The 12477-nt window shown below is 33.5% G+C and overlaps 2 long non-coding RNA genes across 2 annotated transcripts; both read left to right on the top strand.

Annotated features, from left to right (window-relative positions):
• Positions 1–1617: 1617 nt before the first annotated feature.
• Positions 1618–4711, top strand: LOC137035127 (uncharacterized). The gene is made up of 5 exons (XR_010897032.1): positions 1618–1740; positions 2432–2473; positions 2560–2597; positions 3208–3310; positions 4056–4711. It is a non-coding gene; the product is annotated as an uncharacterized lncRNA (long non-coding RNA).
• A 5299-nt stretch (positions 4712–10010) lies between these two features.
• LOC137035129 (uncharacterized) lies at positions 10011–11696 on the top strand. The gene is made up of 3 exons (XR_010897033.1): positions 10011–10037; positions 10587–10659; positions 11075–11696. It is a non-coding gene; the product is annotated as an uncharacterized lncRNA (long non-coding RNA).
• Positions 11697–12477: the final 781 nt, after the last annotated feature.

The following is a 12477-nucleotide window of genomic DNA, read 5'->3' as shown; positions in this document are numbered from 1 at the left end:
TTGTTGAAATCCGATGGCTCCGTGAGGCCTGCATAGGGAATCAGTGTATCGAATCATGATTCAGATTCAGCTTCCTGAAGGAGTGTTTTGAAATCGGTCTGACTGAAATGTTTTTAGTACCTTTATGGATCTTGAGAGAGGAAATGTCATTGCTCCCTATGGAGGCCTCACAGAGCCATCGGATTTCAACTAAAATATCTTAATTTGTGTTCTGAAGATGAAGAAAGGTCTTACGGGTGTGGAACGGCATGAGGGTGAGTAATAAATGACAGAATTTTCATTTTTGGGTGAACTAACCCTTTAAATAATCTTTGATAGCAAAGGAGGCCCTTGTGGTTTGGGGGGCCCACATACCTTCCATTGTTAGAGCGTAGGGAGGACCAGTGTAGTGCTGATTTCTGTGACATTATAGGCTCTGTAGTGTTGGTACTGGCTTATGAAATGAGTGGGATTAGTAGTAGGCCGGATTAGCCCAATACAGTGCCTACTAGGGTCACAGAATTCGGCTCAACACCGGCACTGGTCTAGTATGAAAAGGTTTTTCACAACTGTTGCTGCTTTCATTTAATCCTGTCAAGAAAAAAGTTAAGTCAGAAAAACATGAAAATGAACTAGAATTCTGCAATGTGTTTACTGGCAATGTGCAACTTTTATCTACAGCAAAACTGTCTATTAAAACTGTCCACAATTGTTCCATCACTGTTTTGACAATTGTCTATTCACAAACTCTAAACATACTGTCTCTTTTTTCTGTCTTTTCATCAACTCATGAGCTCCTGTTTGGGAAACCCTTAGGGCATAAAGGCATTGTGCAGAACTGTGGTGATTACGACATCTGTTGGCTATCTTGTGAACTGCTAAACATTGTGTTACCTAATTGTTATGTGGATGTCACAACACTCACAAACATTATAAAAGAGAAGGAATGAAAATGACATGGTTGGTAAAACATTAATGTCAGTAGGCACATGGCACACTTTGCATAAGGAAATTGGTCCAACAGCTAAACTCTTGTAATTAGAAAGTGAGATAAACAAGTCTAGTAGGAAACCTTGTCTGGAGGAAAGATAAATGTAGAGATAAGTATAATGGTTGCTTAACCCTAAAACTGGTGACGTATCCTGTGGGATACAAACATTTGAGAGGCTGTGGGGAGAGTCAGGGAAGGTTTGGGTCTCATTTCTTGGTTTCATGTTGAAAGGGTGTTTGTTGCGAATATTTAGATTTTTTTTTTTTTTTTTTTTAAATTGGCTTTTGACAAACAGGGAACATTAATGACATTGAATATGTTATGCAGTTGTAAGTATACAAATCAAGGTATTATATACTGCCGTTGTTAGAGATTAATATACTTGTGCACAAAATAAACAACTAAATAATCAACTAACTACATAAGACATAAATGTTCTGTATAAATATACAATACACTCAAAAAAATGATTCAGGCCCTTCATAGATATGACACATTTAAATTTAATTCACTTTACTTAAACATATCTAATTAGGAGTAATACGTATTTATATTTAATGAGTCTAACATAAAATATTTAAATAGTTAAATCTATGAAATGTATTTAAATTTGACCAACTAAATTTAATTACATTTGTGAAATGGGAGTGCCTTCTGCGCATGCGCGAGACACGCTCAGACAACGCACTCGTGTGACCGCCGGCGCCATTTTCTCATGCTGGTGAAAGGACCGTCTCGGCTGAGTCTCTGCTTTAGGATACTCGTTGCTGGTAAGTACTAGTTGTTTTGTGGTTAAATAATGATCTCAATGCCAAGGAATGTGTATATCATAATATTGAGTGAAATATGTTGGGTAAAATACAGTGTTAAAATAATTAATCGAGGTGAATTGTTTTAACAACTGGATACAAACGCACCTTCGCTTAAATTCAGACTCACGTAATGTGCAAAATAGCACTGTCAGTGAGCAAGACCAGCGTACAGTCCAGAATATGACTATAGCTAACTGGCATGATTTCATTCATTGAATACGTTGGCTTGCGATCGACTAACGTACGTTACTCAATTCAAATCAAGTTTGCTAGCCCAGGGAACAAAGTGATGCAAATTAATTTATGGCTAGCAATATTTCCAAATATAATTATGCATGCGTCATACTTTTTTCCAGCTTGAACGTCGCGCTCATCAAAGTCACTGCTGCACACGTTAGCTTAGCTAGTTCTGTGGCATTCCCGCCATTTTATAACATCGCAAACCCAACATAACTAGATTTTTTTTTTTTTTTTTGTTAAAATGATTGATCTGTCTCTGATGATGAGTCTTGTGTATTTTTTTTAATTTTCTGTGTAATGGGGAGCATCAGAGTTTGTTGGGACTCTGTATAAAATTGAACCCTGTAATCAAAAGCGTCTGTTTTCATACGTTAACGTTATTCAAATAAAATGTACATCTTTTTCACAGTTTGACGTCATTGAACATCATTGTGACTACCTCCTAGAGATGGTAAGTCATATTTCCTCAAATAATCAGATTTTTACATGTAATTTGTTAAATATGGTGTGTAATAATACTTTTATTCTTATTTTCAGGATTGTGAATGTGGCAGACACACCCCTCCACACAAAAAGTATGTGTTTTTTCTATTACTAGACTGATTATATATATATATATATATATATATATATATATATATATATATATATATATATATATATATATAATCATAATGTATATGTCAGTCGGAAATATCAGTTCATTCATTTTTTTAATTGTAGTAATCCAGTTAAATTTTTGTATGCACAAGGAGTATGACAACAGCCAGTATGATCTGATCTCACCATCATCGAGTCTGCGATTACATGAAGAAACACAAAAGATCTGAGACAGACTAAATCCAGAGGAACCACAGCAAGGTTTCTTAAAGTGTCTTGGAGACATTGCTGCAGTTCTTCTGGATTTAGTCTATCTCAGTTCTTTCTGTTTCTTCATGTAATCACAGGTGGACTTGATGATGGTGAGATCAGATCATACCGGCTGTTGTTATGCTCCTTGTGCATATACAAATCTCAATGGATTATTACAATTAATGGCAAAATTAATATTTGAAAATGTAAATTTCCTACTGACACACAACAGCAAAAGATTGTGAAGGTTGTGAAAATACTTAGACTTTTTCACAGTACTGTATGTATAATATATATAATATATTTATTTTATTTTTTCCCATCTTTCCACAGACTGGCGCAACTGTATTGACACCATTGGCCATCAATTACTTTTATCCACGCTCTCATCGCAAGGCATCATAGGAACTGTACATTGCTGGTGTGAATCTCACAGGTAGGTCTTTCAATCAAGCACTAGTCACAGGGATACCTGAAGGGTCAGTTCTGGGACCCTTCCCTTCTCTATATATTCATATACAATACCGGTCAAAAGTTTAGACGCATTACTATTTTTAATGTTTTTGAAAGAAGAATCTTATGCTGATCAAGGCTACCATTATTTATTATTATAAAAATACAGAAAAAACAGTAATATTGTGAAATAGTACAATTTAAAATAATGGTTTTCTATTTTAATATACTTCAGAATATAATTTATTCCTGTGATCAAAGCTGAATTTTCAGCATCATTACTCCAGTCTTCAGTGTCACATGATCCTTCAGAAATCATTCTGATATGATTTATTATCAATATTTGAAATGCTTAATGTCTTTATAACCTGTGATAATTTTTGATGAAAAAAAACCCCAGCTTTTATTCAAAATAGAAATCTTTTTCTAACAATATACATCTTTATCACTTTTTATCAATTTAACACATCTTTGCTGAATAAAAGTATTTTCTTAAAAAAAAAAAAAAAAAAAATTAGACCCCAAACTTTATAAAATATTTATTTTAAATAAATGCTGTTATTTAACTTTTGTTTATCAAAGAATCCTGAAAAAAAGTATAACAGGTTATAAAAAAATATTAAGCAGCACAGTTGTTTCAAACCGTTGACCAGTACTGTATACTAATGGTACATGGATTCTCCTACCATTGCTATGCTGATGACACACTGCTTTACTTTTCATTTCAGGCTGATGATCTGACAGTAGCTGCATGGATCTTGGACTGCCTGGTGGACATCTCGGCATAGATACAAGAACATCACCTGCAACTCAATCTGGCAAAGACAGAACTTTTCATCTTCCCAGCCACTCTGATGATTCAGCATGATTTCACCATCCAGCTAGGCTCATCAACTGTAATTCCTTGTGGTAATCTGTGATGACCAGCTGACGTTCAGAGACCACATTACAAAGACAACTTGGTCATTTAAGTTTCTCATCCAGGCCCTTGTCATTTCTAGACTGGACTATTGCAACGCTCTTCGAACATCTGCAATCTCTCTAACCCTAACTGGACAGCTGAATCCCTGACAATATTCAAGAAACAACTGAAAACTCATCTCTTCTGTGAACACTTAATGGCATCCTGCTGACTCTTAAAAAAACACTATGCTTTCACTATTAAATCCCTCACTGTTCTAGTTTGTACTATTCTGAATAATGTTTGAATCTTTGTATTTTTTAGCACTTCTTGTGTTTATTGCCTCCTTAAGATGAATTGTTCCTTATTTCTAAGTTATGGATAAAAACGTTGGCTAAATGAATGTTTAAATGGTTAATATTTCAAAGTTATGAATGCAATAATTCATTACTAAACAGCAAATGTTTATTTTTAATATTGATCGCTGACAGCTAGTGCATATTTCCATTGTTTTTAATATTGTGATTGTTTTACAGTAAATAACTGTTTTATACCTGCTTTTATGACTTTTAAATAAAAACAAACTAAAACTAAATTTTGTGTCAAACTAAATGATTTATTTTGAGTTGGACAAGCATAAATAAAATTCTTTTTATAAATGAATCAATTTCATTTAAATTGTATTTGATAAAATTAAGTTGGACCAACTCAATTACATTTCATTGGATGAATTTGTCTTTTTTGAGTTGGGGCCACACATATTTATTGGATGGAAAACCTGCCATCAATTGAATTGAGTTCTTCCAATGAGTTATTTTGAGTGTATATACATACATTCCATATATACATACACTCATACATATACACACACTCATTATATAGACATATATACACATGTACATGTACGAGTACATACAATCTCATTATACCTTCACATACACCTTAAACATACACATTCCTAAACTTGCATGTTAGCAATTGTTTAAAGCATACATACATATTCAACACCTAAAATGGAAAAAGAATTAGGCCTACTACTTGATCCTTTAACATGAACAAAAACTAAACAAAGGCGGTAAAAAATTATAAAATAAAATAAAAAAATAAAATATCTATTTGTCGGATGTACTATAGCTCGTTGAAAAATGAACAAGCAATACAAATAATTGAATATTTAGATATATTGACTTTGTTCATAATTTAAAAACAGCATGACCACCTGTAGTGGGAAATCTACTCACCTTCTGATAAAACAAAAAAATAGATTTTACATATTCACCAGTTTAGGGGTATAAATCAGCTGAAAACAGAATGATTGTTTGGCAATGCATATTACAACATTATAGCCAGATTTTTAAAACATTTATTCTCTCATAACTTAAAGCAAACATTCTTTGTAAAAGTCTGTTGAACAATAAAAATAATGCCTATTTATGAATATATTAGCCTACTTTATCATATTTAATATGCAGATTTCTAAGGTCTATTATTTATCAATATCACCAAAACTTGCTGAAAAACCTGCCGTACACAATCTACTTAATGCCTTCTGTCCTCTGATTGGTAGTTCATAATCTTTTTTTATTCATAAATCTTTTATATTTTTAATAAAGTAAATGTAAGATAAACATTTTCTGGAATGAAGAAACTTGGCTTTACTTGACTACTTATGCCTCATTTTTTAATGTTAAAAATAAAAACATTTTTTACATTGTTTTCATGTTAATGTAAATATCAAATATGACACAACAGGCTTTTGGGGAACATTTATGTATCCATTTCTCAATTATCATTGATTTGTATATATCTATCTCTCCCGGTGTGAGAGGATAGAATATACAGTTTGTACAGTATAAAAATCATTATGTCTACGCCTATGGAGAGTCCCCACAGAGATAGTGAACCAGATGTGTGTGTGTGTGTGTGTGTGTGTATGATACTAAAAAAAAAATACAAACTTGTATATAAATATATGTGCATGTTTTTGTTGTGTGTTGTGTTGTTGTTGAGCATCATATTTATACATCAGGCTTTTATAGCTCATATATGCATTTTTTTTTAGCAAATCATTGATAATTGGGAGATGGACAAATGTTCCCCAAAAGCCTGTTGTCATATTTGACATTTACATTAACATGTAAAAATGTAAAAAGTTGTTTATTAGTATTGTAAATAATAATTTTTAACATTAAAAATGGTGTATGAATATGAATAATCAAATTGCTTCAGTACAGTACATTTTTGTCTTTACTTCATAAATATAAACTATCAATCCGAGTACAGAAGGCATGTTCATATTGATCAATTATTTGCCATATAATTTTGTGTATTAAATATGACACAATAGACAAACATAATAAATAGGCATTATACTTATTGTTCAACATAATTTTACAAAGAATGTTTCCTTTAAGTTATGAGAGAATAAATGTTTTAAAAATCTGGCTTGCCAATTTGCATTGGGAGACGTAAAAGGGAGACATATCCTGGAGATACAAATATTAAAATAAACAAATAAAAGTAATTTTTTTTAAGAGAATTCATAAAAAAATTATAATTTATGTCCTAATTAGATGAAAATAGCAATAAATTAATTTTCTGATTTCTCTTTGCCCTTTTTAGGGCTAGTATGAAATGTATCTGTGTTGCATTAATTTAAATGAGTTTTCAATATAAATGTATTCGGAAATATTGTTTATCAGAATATGTTATAAAGCATGTTTATTATAAGTTATTAGAGAATAAAATGCTTTGAAATTGTTTAAAATGTTGTAAAAGGCAATGCCAAACAAGAATTCTGTTTTCAGTCAGTTTATACCCCTAAATTGGCAACATAACAAACATTAAAAACAAAATTAATAGTCAAAGAAAAAAAAAGATCAAGTTGTATTATTTGTGTCCCAATAAGATGGAAAATAGCAATAAATTAATTTTCTTTTTTATGGTCTTGCCATTTTTAGGGTTAATAAGACTGCCAAGACACAAGTCTAGTAAGTCAACACTGGAGATAGAATCAAGGATCCTCTGTGGGTTGGTTCTGAGGTTGAGTTGTGCAATGCTGACAGAAATGTGGTTATGTTAGTTTGTTGTGACTGCTGTGGCTTACACTTTACAAATCTGTAAGACATAGCCATTTAGTCTCACCTGCTTGTTCAAAACCTCAAACATCCAGCTCAAACAGGTGCCCCAGAAAAATTAGCAGGTCTCTCTGATTTTTTTTTTTTTTTTTTAACAATATTTAGCTTAACTTTAATAAGCCACACAAGATTCTCTATTTTATCTCCATCTTGATATCACTAATAAACCCTGGATGACCTGCTACTCCACCTACAAAATCTTTTAAAAGCAAGTCATTTAACTTGAAAGCGAACATTGGTATTATCAAATTATTCATAAAAATTGGACAACAATGGTACTATAAATATTAATACTTTAGCTCATATCAGGCTTTATTTTTTTATTTATTTTTTTTTTTACTTAAAACTTAACTTAATAATCTAAGTATTGTTGGTGGATAAAGTCCCAGATACTGCTATTAAGACTCACACCAGCACAACATAGATGCTATGGAATAGTAAATAGTCACTCCAGTGGCGGCGGTAGGCCGGGGCTTGCAGGGGCTATAGCCCCACTAGAATCATCGGGGATCAAGCACTTTAAAGGGATAGTTCACCCAAAAATGAAAATTTGATGTTCATCTGCTTACCCCCAGCGCATCCAAGATGTAGGTGACTTTGTTTCTTCAGTAGAACACAAATGATGATTTTTAACTCCAACTGTTGTGGTCTGTCAGCCGTATAATGTGGGTCAATGGGAACTTATTTTATAAGAGTAAATAAAACATGCACCGACAAATCCAAATTTAACCCTGCGGCTCGTGACGACACATTGATGTCCTAAGACACGAAACGAGAAACCGAACAGTATTTATATAATTTTTTACCTCTAAAACACCACTATGTCCAACTGCGTTCAGCTCTCGGTTAGTCAGGTCTGATTGCGCTCTGACAACGGCAGTGATGTCTCGCGCTTATAATTCAATGAGCGCTAGATGTCACCTTTGACCGCATCTCGTCTGCTTTTTTTTTTTTTTTTTTCTTAGCTCCCCCTTTGAACTGTTAAGCCTCCCCTTAGCACCCCCAAGAAAAAAATCCTGGAGCTGCCACTGAGTCACTCATATTGGTTCTCTTGATTTTTACACAGCTTTTCAACTAATCCAAGATTTGGATTTGTTTTTTTGTTTTTTGTAGTCTCCTGCAATATTATATGTTTGTTTTACACATTTGTTTTTGAGATTTGGATACTCGAAATCATGTTTTGATATGCACAGATCCAGCATTTAAATTACAGAGACATATATATGGGTCTAGGGTCTGTCTATAAAACTATGGTACCTGTACACAGTGTTGAGGAGTAACAGAATACATGTAACTTATATATTTATTTCATTTAAACATTAATGTAAACTGTAACTGGCAATTAATGTAAAAAACAATTGTTGATTCTCTGACTCCGACACTGCAAAAGCATCCTAAGCTACAGTTCTTCTCATATTCATACCCCTTGCAGAATATGCAAAATGTAAAAAATTTTAACAAAATAAAGAGGGCTCATAAAAACTGCATATTATTTTATTAAGCACTGTCCTGAATGAGCTATTTCACATAACAGATGTTTACATACACTCCATAAGACAAAATAACTGAATTTATAGTAATTGCTCAATTCAGAAATGTACATTGAATATTAACTGTCTGTCGTTATACCTGAATGATCCACGGCTGTTTTCATGTTTTGTGATATTTTGTGAGTTCCTTGTTTGTCCTGAGCTGTTAAACTGAGCACTGTTCTTCAGAAAAAAAATTCCAGGTCCTGCACATTCTCAGGTTTTCCAGCATCTTCTGCATATTGGAATGCTTTACAACAGTGAATGCATAATTTTGAGATCCATCTTTTCACACTGAGGGCAAGTGAGTGACTATTACAAAAGGTGAAAATATTTACTGATACTCAAGAAGGAAACAATGCATTCAGGGGGTGTAAACTTTGAACAGGATGATGATGTGTGCATTTTGTTTAAAGATCTTATTTTTTCATTTAGTACTGGCCTTTCGAAGCTAATACTACCATGTTTCCCAGAAAAAAAAAAAAATTCAATTTACCCTGTTCATGCAATTCAAAAAGTTCACCAGCTTTTTACCTCGGCTGCATCCGAAACCGCATACTTCTCTACTATATAGTAGGGGAAAAGCAGTAGGCGAGCGAAAAAGTATGTCAGAATCCGAAGTATTCATAAAAGAGTAGGCGAGAACTACCTGGGTGATGTCTAATTCTCGCGAGATTCGGACGTGCGTCTACTTAAAGTGCGTCCGAATATGCCTACTTATCTACTATATCAGGGATGGACAACTCCGGTCCTGGAGGGCCAGCGTCCTGCAGAGTTTATCTCCATCCCTGATAAAAACTCACTTGCCTATAACTTTCTACTAATCCTAAAGACCTTGATTAGCTGGTTCAGGTGTGTTTGATTAGGGTTGGAGCTAAACTCTGCTGGATACTGGCCCTCCAGGACCGGAGTTGTCCATCCCTGTACTATATAGTAGGGGGGAAACAGTACGTGAAAGGAGTAGTATGTCCGAAATCCTCATTAATCATAAATGAGTAGTCGAGAAGTTCCCGGATGGCCTACTCCTCCCGCCCAGATTCTGAAGTGTTCATCCGATGGACACTCTTCTATCCCAGGAGGCCACGGGAGAGGATACGTCACACTCGAACACGGAGGAGAAAAGCGGCATGGATGTTTTCAAATGTGAGTATTAAAAAACTTGGTTACTTGTGTTAAAATCGCATTTGTTGAACTACTGTAGAGGTGTAAAGACGCTAGTCAGTGTAGTATAGTTGTGATTTTGCAGTAAAAACACGTTTTATTGTGTACAGCTAAGAGGGGAGCTTCAATAAACACACGTTCGTCTCCAAAGTGGATTTACATTAATTCCAAACCATATACATCATAAAGTTGATTACTAAATGTTTATTTGACAGGAAAATATTCAATAAGTAGCCTATTGCAGGTAATGAGTACATCACAATATGAAATATACATCTTGAGTGATGTGTGCTATTATGTAGAATTCACTGTCTGTTCCCAACACTTTACATGAATGGAAGTAAATGTACAGGAATGAATGTAAATAAACAAATGTACAAGTAACTAGATCTAAGTTATCTATTTTATTTGTCCGTTAGTACTGTTGGTAAATTATATACAGTTGGATAAGAAGTGAGTTAACACATCATAAACATGTAAATGTAGCACATAAATCTCAGAGGAAACATGAATCTTGTCTGGATGTTACAGGGACAGATGATCACACGTGTGTTTATCCAGTGGAGAGAGGCTGATGAAGGAATGATGGCGTCAATGGCTTTGAGTGAGTACACTACAGAAATTAATACAAATCTATTTAAATATTAACTTGTAGTTTATTTTAATTACTGCAATTTCAAACAGAGTTACTACAGCACTTCTGATTCTTGATGTCGGTATGTTTGCCTGCAAGGCAAGGTGATGGCAGCATTTGTGGGGGAAAGAAACCTGAATAATGACTGAATTTATATGTTTGGGTGAACTAACCCTTTAAGCCCCCAAATAGAAACTGTATGTATGCATTTATATTATGGTAGTACCTTGAAAAAGTAAACTTTAAGAAATAATCAGCTTTATTGAGTGTTTGTGCCTAAGACACTAACAAAAAAGGATTTACAAAAATCACATTTACATTTATTTACATGTTTGCTTTTGGCAGATGCTTTTATCAAAAGTGACATACAGTGCTCTTATTACAGGGATGATCCCCATGGAGTAACCTGGAGTAAAGTGTCTTGATTAAGGATGGTGACAGCTGCGGAGATCGAACCCGGAGATTTAGCCCACTACACCACTAAAATAATAAAGCTGAAACAAAAAAATAGCACGTAATTGTAAAAATATTGAATGAAATATGTCAGGAAACAGAATTCTGACATGAATTATTAAACGTTTCAATCAGTTTAAATGTTTTACATGTAGTCTTGTTCATGGAGAGCACATGAATGTTTGGAGCAGACACAGCAGCAGTCAGATTGTCCCACACATCTTCTCCCACTCCTGCTTCAAGGTTGTGGGGTTCAGGGGTCCATCATCATCTTCCTCATCCTCCGGATCAAAGATGTCCCCATTGAGAGGAGCAGCAGTGAGGGACATTATAGATGGCAAAGACAGGTGAAGGTGCAGAATTGGCACAGCTGTGTGAGATGGCAGATATGCTGAAATATGCGATTGTAAGAACAAGTTTGAATAAAGCTTTGATTCATGTGTTGTTGACTTGTATATGTATTTATTTATTGTGATGATTACTTTTATTCATTCTATAACTAATTTATGTTTCCTATTGTCCGTAAATAAAATATATTTATTTTATTCATGCATTAATTCATTGCTTGACTGTAAATTGAGATGTGTTCACCTTGGTTGTATTTGTCTAGTGTTTATTCATGCATAGCTATGTCATATGACAAAACATTACAATTTGCTTGTTTTAATAATACATTATTTTCTGTAAAAAATTAATATGATTAAGTATTGGTCAGCATTTATTATTAAGTGTTAGGGTGGTCTAGCAATTCTGTTCATTCTGGGGTAATCTTTAGTAGTAATACATCGGTCTTCTCCAAAGGTGAGATCTTCAAGCAGCTGTCCGACATCTCCTTTGTGCAGATATTGCAAATGCTGATGAAAACCGTACAAGGTATCGTTGTCAAGTTACTGGTGCTGTGAGGTGTTAGTGCACCTGTCACTCATATCTTTTTTATTATATTATTATTGCAGAACTAACAATGAGCAATCATAATGACAAAAAAATAAAATAGATTATATACACAGAAAAAAGCACAATGACAAGGTTAAATATCAGAATAATTCAACATAAGGCTTCAATATATATATATATATATTATAAGCCTAAGGGATGAAACGACAGTTAAATTCAATGAGAAAAAGGAAAACAGGAGATTTAAGCCACTTTTGCTTGTGGATAAAATTGTATGCATATAAAATAAAGAAATTAACAACATATTCAAGAGATCGCGATTTTGGGTTTTCATCATATATATATATATATATATATATATATATATATATATATATATATATATATATATATACAATATATATATATATATATAGCCTATCTTTAAGGATAAAACTGTGG

This window comes from Chanodichthys erythropterus, chromosome 13 (assembly GCF_024489055.1).
Source record: "Chanodichthys erythropterus isolate Z2021 chromosome 13, ASM2448905v1, whole genome shotgun sequence".
NCBI lineage: Eukaryota > Metazoa > Chordata > Actinopteri > Cypriniformes > Xenocyprididae > Chanodichthys > Chanodichthys erythropterus.
Note: the sequence above shows the minus strand (reverse complement) of the source record. Positions and strands in the feature narration are given on the sequence as shown.